The sequence below is a fragment of the Alexandromys fortis genome, unplaced genomic scaffold (genome assembly GCF_014885135.2).
Source record: "Alexandromys fortis isolate MF-2015 unplaced genomic scaffold, M_Fortis_MF-2015_v1.1 scaffold_16, whole genome shotgun sequence".
Lineage (NCBI taxonomy): Eukaryota > Metazoa > Chordata > Mammalia > Rodentia > Cricetidae > Alexandromys > Alexandromys fortis.
Window position 1 is genome coordinate 7525850 of NW_026067893.1, and position 6000 is coordinate 7531849.

At 50.8% G+C, this 6000-nt stretch overlaps 1 protein-coding gene across 5 annotated transcripts in view; it reads right to left on the minus strand.

Moving 5' to 3' along the window:
• Nucleotides 1–3479, minus strand: part of Add3 (adducin 3) — a 95853-nt gene extending 92374 nt beyond the window's left edge. For 2 of the 5 annotated variants that reach the window (XM_050148202.1, XM_050148215.1), the window contains exon 1: nt 3251–3479. The gene's annotated coding sequence lies outside the window, so the exon portion shown is untranslated. Of the gene's footprint in view, nt 1–901; nt 1180–3250 lie in introns of those variants that run through there. The other 3 variants (XM_050148208.1, XM_050148223.1, XM_050148226.1) reach the window with 2 other exon arrangements.
• Nucleotides 3480–6000: the final 2521 nt, after the last annotated feature.

Genomic DNA, 6000 nt, shown 5'->3' on the forward strand with positions numbered 1-6000 from the left:
AGCTCACACATGTTAAGGTAGTTCATCCCAAGCCGGAGTCTTATCGATTCCTTCCCGAGCCTTGCTCCTAATCCTCGCCCAAAGCCTCTTGGCTGAGTTAAATCCCACACCACTCCAGCAAAGTCAATTCCAAGAGCATATGTGCCAAGGATATTTAGTGGTTTTTCCTTACACTCCCAGTTTAAACGGGCACCTACTTGCAATTAAATCTCTGCAACAATAAAGTTCTTACCATTTTAATAGAGGCCTGGTTTATACTACCTGTTGTGGCCTTGCCTCAACTATTACATACTTCCAAAGAGGTTGGAAGGGCCCCAAACAGCAGGAAACCAAACCTGCTGCCAGCTCGGCTGTCACCCCACAAAGAATACGTAACATGTATGCATGAAGGGGTAAAGCGTGAGTGTGTGCGAGCGTGTGTGTGTGTGTGTGTGTGTGTGTGTGTGTGTGTGTGCGTGCGCGCGCCTACTACGTGTGCTGGGGAGGGTCGCGCTGATTAAAGTGTTTGAACAATTTCAACTTGTGACGGAAGTTTCTTGAACCAGGAGGGAAAAAAAAACCCAACAAATCAACACCGTCTCCTTCCACCTTCAGCAAGCGCGGGAACCTCCCACCGTCCCCGCGCGTACCTTCGGGGTCAGCAAGGCTTCGGAAGGCAGAACAGGCTTCTACAACCCCACGCCCTCGCGTGGGGGGAGCCGGGGGTCACCGGGGAGAATCGTGGCCCACGGGACCCCGAGACCCGACCTTGCTCGCACCGCTGCACACCGACCCCTCGCCCCCACGTCTGCGCCCCTCGGCTCGCGCAGGGCTCGCCTTCCCGCCCCAGACACGACAGTAAGAAGTCCCCTCGCGTGGCAAGCGCGGCGGGACCTCCGAACCCCAGCTCCAGCAGGATTACCTCGCAGCGCAGCCGGCTTTGTGCCCCCTCCGGGCTGCAGCGGCCGCGGGGTCAGCCGCAGCCTCCTCCTAAGCGTCGCTCAGCTCCCGAGGACAGGGCCGGGAAGGGAGGGGGCGTGGAGAGGGACCTGGACGCCGAGCCCCCGGACGCAGGAAGCGGCGACACCTGGTCGCTGGCGCGTCTACTTCTCAGTGTTTCAAAACAGATCATTTAAACCCTTTCCTCTCCCTCCCGCCCTTCACCCGGGCGACCGTTACCGGCAGGCGCCTCACGCTCTGGCGGGACTAGCCGAACTACCCCCGAACGTCCTCGGCCCCGCCCCCCTGAGCCCCGCCTCCACAGGGCCTGTGACTCCGCCCCCTAGAGACTTGTCCCTCTAAGCCCCTTAGTGTCCCCAAAGGCCCCGCCCCACAGGTTCGAGCGCCTTGGCCCCGCCTGCCGTAGGCCACGCCCAAGCTCCCTTGATTCCGCCCCCTACAGTTTTGACCCTCCTAGCGTGCCACTTCCACGCCCCGCCCCATAGGGGGGGGGTCCGAAAGCCCTAGCCCCGCCTCTTACAGGCCACGCCCCAGGTCCCTTCACTCCGCCCCGTGCGGGCTCGGCCCTCGAAGCTCACGAGCGTACCCCTGGCTCCGCCCTTCTTTCCCCCAGCTCCGCCCTCGAGCGTCCAGGCGCCGCTTCCAGGAGGCCACGCCCACAACAGGCTCTCGCGCTCCCAGGCTACGCCCCCCGTGCCCCTTGCGATCCCTGGCCCCGCCCCTCGAGGCCCCCTTAGGGCTACAAGCTCAGTGCGGTGGGGGTGCCTCTGCGCTCTGCAGGCCGAGGGCCTGCAGTGGGGCGGCTGCCTGGCGCCTCTGCAAGGTCTTCCTGCCTCGGTGCAGCTCCGATCCGCTGCCGGAGAGGGAAACGACCCCGACAGAAACCCGGTTGAAAGCGGGAGGGTTACGCCTCGGAAACATCTGCCTCCCCCAGTCCGAACATGCTTCCCCCACCCAAAGAGCCTGAGCCTCGGCTTTCAGATTGAGCCTCTGACGCCCACAGAGGCTGCTGGGCTTGGCCGAGGCGGCACTACACGGTTGGACCTCCGCATGTCCCCCGCAGGAGGGGCCTTGATTTTCTCCTCAGCACACTGGCGTCTGGGGGAGTCTCCTGCCTCCACTCAGTTCCACAGAGGGACAGGGCAAGGGCCCTTAATTCATCTGGAGCAGCCCAAAGTCTGCACTCCTCCTTTGGCCTCTGGCCTCTTAAACCTTCTGAGAGCTGACCTCTTGGGAGATGAGAAGTCTAGGCTCGGCCACCAGCCTTCAAAATTAGTCCGAGGCCAGGCAAACTTTGCAACACTCGTTTGCAGAGCGGGGGATCCCTCCACAGGTGACACTGGGCTGCCACCCCCGCTTCCCAGACATGTTTCTCACTCCAACCTATTCTCGAAATAGCCCTCCAGGCACACACTCTCCTCCGCCACCCACGACTTGCACACTCCTCCTGCACACATGCCCTCCACTGCACGAATTCAGCCTCAAGCACACTCCTCCCAGCGCCATTCTAGTGATTCCTGGTCCCTAGGGTTAACCCCACCCCAACACACAGCAAACTTCATTCTCCACCCTTATCTCCTGTCCTTTTCAAGGCACTGGCGACAGGCCACTTCATTTCCTTCCTCATCTGCAGACTCTCTTCCCCCTCAAATACTTCCCGTCAGCCCCCTCATCTTCATCCCTCTTCCTCTAAAAATGTGCTAATTAAAATGTAGTTTCCTCTGCCCACATATGAAGTGTGGCAAACGAATCCCATTCTTGGCACTCACTGCAGTTCATTTATCCTCCTTTTCTCTCGCCACTGGACTAAAGCTATAGAAATTTTAGTCAGCCAGTATCACCCATTTTCTTTCCAAAAAGAAAAAGAAAGAAAGAAAAATCCCTTACCATGCCTTATTAATTTTAAGTACTCCTCAACAATCGTGGGGAAGTCTTGCTAAGGCTCAAGGAGAAAACGATATTTAGGAAACGCTCAGCCCGTCATTTTATTTGCCATTTAAAAATATCTGCAGTGTTTGAGAGAGATTGGGAGTGGCTGGGTTTTCTTCATTTAAAAAGAAAAAAAAATGCTTTGCATATATCAAAGTTAGCCTTTTTATACATCGCCAAAAAAAAAAGTACTGTAGGAGCATATATCATGTAATAGTCTCCACCACACAGGACATGTGCCAGACAGAGCTGTAGACCCCAGCCCACCTCCAAAGGACGACAGATCCACAGAACGCTTTAAGCATGGCTGATGTAGAGCGCGTTCCACGACCATTCCCTTTTCCCACGGCTCCTGAACAAAACGGCTAAGAGATGTGCTTACCTGCAGACGGTCCACAGCCCCTTTGCGTGCAGGGGAGCCGACGTGTGTCTGTCTTCCCTGGCTAGGTGTGGATTCTGCAGTGCTGCACGGGATCCCACTGCAGCCGCGGAGCAGCGGCGGCGGCGGCTGCTTCTCCCAATGCTGAGTAGTAAAGTGTGTGACTTCGAGACTCCACGGTTGCCGTGAGGCGCTTGCTTAGAAGAGAGGAGGCGGAATCTTTCTTAAAGGAATGGGTTTGGTTTTTCCTCTCCACTGTTGCTTCATCAGATGCAAAAAAAAAAAAAAAAAAAAAAAGTGGAATCAGGGAGTTTCTCTCTCTTTTTTAGACTGAGCAAAGCAATACAGCTGTGGGAGGTCAAGGTTAAAATTAACTGAGAGAAGGGAGCGACAAGAGTGAGTCAATGGGAACTGCTAGAAGCACTAATTTTAAAGAGCCCTCTCGCCTCCTGTATTGGGGTTAATTGCCAAAATAAAGTTGTGTGCCTTGAAATGGGTCAACTTCTTGTGCTAATATTTAATTTCCAACCACTATACTAAACAACCAGAGAGAGGCTATTTAGTATTTACAACAAGCAAGGAAAGAATAATGTAAACTTCAAGTGAGTGCTGACACCTATAGATGTACCTGAAACGTCTAACAAACGCGCCTGCGAGTGCGCGGCACACACACACACACACACACACACACACCTTGAGGGGGTACTCTTTTGTTGTTGTTTTTGGAGAAGGGTCTTACCAGGCAACCTTGACTGGCCTGGAACTTGCTATGTAGCCCAGGCTACCAGGCTAACTCATACTCACAGAGATCTGCCTGCCTCTGCCTACCAACTTCTGTGATTACAGGTATACACCACTGCACCCAGTCCTAATATATTGTTTGATACTGGCATTTGGTACCACAAAATATATTATTGCCAGATTTCAACGTATACTTCCATGTTATAAAATCACAATATTATACACAAAATAAAATATATCTAAAATATTTTTAGAAAATATTCTCAGGGTATACTATGTTATTGAGTGAAAATTCACAAGTTAGCAGCATTAAGAAACTCAAGTGGTTTTGTTTAAGTGCTGGTAAATCTGCTATTTATATAATTAAAATGTGCCCTGACTGTCAGGAGTCTGTATTATAGCCTCAAATTTTGTTTTTAATATTTCTTCATTTAAGCACTGAACATTTATTAACCGTTCCATCATACTTAATATGAAGGTGTGGTCTCCAAATAAGAACAGGTAAAAAATTCCAGAAAACATTCTGCCATTTATTTTTCTTTCCACAGTTTTTGGTAATAACCTGTATGGTACTGAACAAGTACGAAACTAAAAATTATCATTTGACTGTTAGGTCCTCCATTTTGTAAAATGTGAAAATCTGGGGGGTTGAAATTTCTACTGAAAGAATGCTCAGCAGGGTGGTGGCGGTGGCGGTGGCACAGGCCTATAACCTAGCACTAAGCAGGCAGAGGCCAGCGGACCTCTGTGAATTCAAGGCCAATCTGGTCTACAGGTGGAGTTTCAGCACTGCTAGGGTGGTTACACAGCGAACTCGTGTCTTGAAAATCCAAAAAACAAACAAATAAAAATGCTAAAGAGCCATTCCCAACTCCAAATATGGGGACTTTGTGGCATTCCAGTATTTTTGTTGTTTAATGCCACTGAGTCCCACTTGAAATTATTTTTCCTTAAAGTGCGCATCGAAAGAAAGCTTAGGAGCTGGGACTATGATTCAGGGTAGAGTGCTGGCCTACTATGCACAAATCCTGGCTTTGATCTCCAGGGCTGGAAGGGTGGGTAGTAAATTTTTGTTTTCAGTGTAACCCAGGTTTATTCGCTATCCCCAAATTATTTTTCAAGTCAACTAACCGTTTGTAAAGTGAATAAAGTTCGCCTGAATTAGGATTGTAGGCCCGCCTATGACCAGTCTTCCTGTGGCAGAGCCCTTATTTTACAGATCTCCGTTGGCGGGCACTATCACACATATTAATGTCTGCTTGATCTTTGCGTTTTCTGTGTGATCTGGATCATTATCAGTAGTGTCTTTCCCGTGCTGGGCACTGAATCTAGAACCTTCTGTGTGCTAGGTGAGCATTCTTCCACGGAAAGCAGTACTCAGAGTCTGGTAGATAATCCTCCTGCCTCCTTGTATAGAGGGGCCAGGCTTACCCTGCTGACACCTGCTAAATGTACCTGACATTTATGTAAAAGCTGGAGCATCGTCTCGTGAGTCGGAACCGATGTTAGGCTCACCTGTCGTTTTCAGACGTGGGAAACGTGGAAATCTGGAGAAGCTAAATTTTTAGGGACGGAGTTAGGGACAGAGCTGGGATTGAGGCCGAGCCCCTACCCTTCACACACAAACAAGGTGAATGAATGATATCCATGAAAATGCCGTTCCAGTCCTTCACTCTGGGGCCTTACCAAGACTTGTCAACAAAAACAAAGTGGTTACATGCAAGGACACTGTGTATACCTAGGACACCCTAACAACATGTATTAGCTAGTACTTTCAGTATCAACACAAATTTTGCCTTCAGGTTTGGACACGTTTGTGCCAGAAAGTAAAGACATTTGTCAAGGAGAATGTATGTGTATAGAGTCAGCAAGGGGGAAACTCACAACCTTCCATTAGCAAACTCTTGTTTATCTTTTCAAAAATGTACTTATTTAGCTGGGCAGTGGCAATGCGTGCGTTTAATCCCAGCACTCAGGAGGCAGAGGCAGGTGGATCTCTGTGAGTTTGAGGC